This window comes from Meleagris gallopavo, unplaced genomic scaffold (genome assembly GCF_000146605.3).
Source record: "Meleagris gallopavo isolate NT-WF06-2002-E0010 breed Aviagen turkey brand Nicholas breeding stock unplaced genomic scaffold, Turkey_5.1 ChrUn_random_7180001995997, whole genome shotgun sequence".
Classification (NCBI taxonomy): Eukaryota; Metazoa; Chordata; class Aves; order Galliformes; family Phasianidae; genus Meleagris; species Meleagris gallopavo.
Window position 1 is genome coordinate 1 of NW_011253934.1, and position 487 is coordinate 487.

Below are 487 nucleotides of genomic sequence, written 5' to 3' on the forward strand. Positions count from 1 at the left end.
TGCATGTTACTGGGATTGTCCGAGTCCATGGCATCCCCTGCTGTGCCTGCGTAGGAGCCCAGCCGCAGCCGGTAGCCCTGGGACTCATCGTCCAGACTGAAGAGGTTGTACTCTGCGAACCTGATGTTGTTGGAGGCATCCTGGATGACGAACCTGACCTGGTAGACCTTCTGCTTGGCGATCTGGTGGATGTACTCGGTGCCCAGCCAGTAGTCGCCGCGCACGTTCCCAAAGCCGTACTTGTAGGTGCTCCAGGACTCGGCCCAGGTGATGTCTGTGTTGTGGCGGTTCCTCTGGATGACCGTCCAGCCCCCGTCGTCACGTTCATCTCGCAGTACACCACGATGGGGGTGGAGCCCTGAGGGCTGGATGACGTAGACGCCGCTGGGGCTGCCCGCAGAGATCTCACTGCAGTCCTTGGGCCAACCTGCGGCAGGAAACAGGTGGTTTTACATCTTACCTGACACAAGGAGACGCTGAGAGCACT

General features: G+C 59.8%; 1 pseudogene; it reads right to left on the reverse strand.

The window, feature by feature from the left end:
• Nucleotides 1-5: 5 nt before the first annotated feature.
• Nucleotides 6-446, reverse strand: LOC109365251 (annotated as a pseudogene).
• Nucleotides 447-487: the final 41 nt, after the last annotated feature.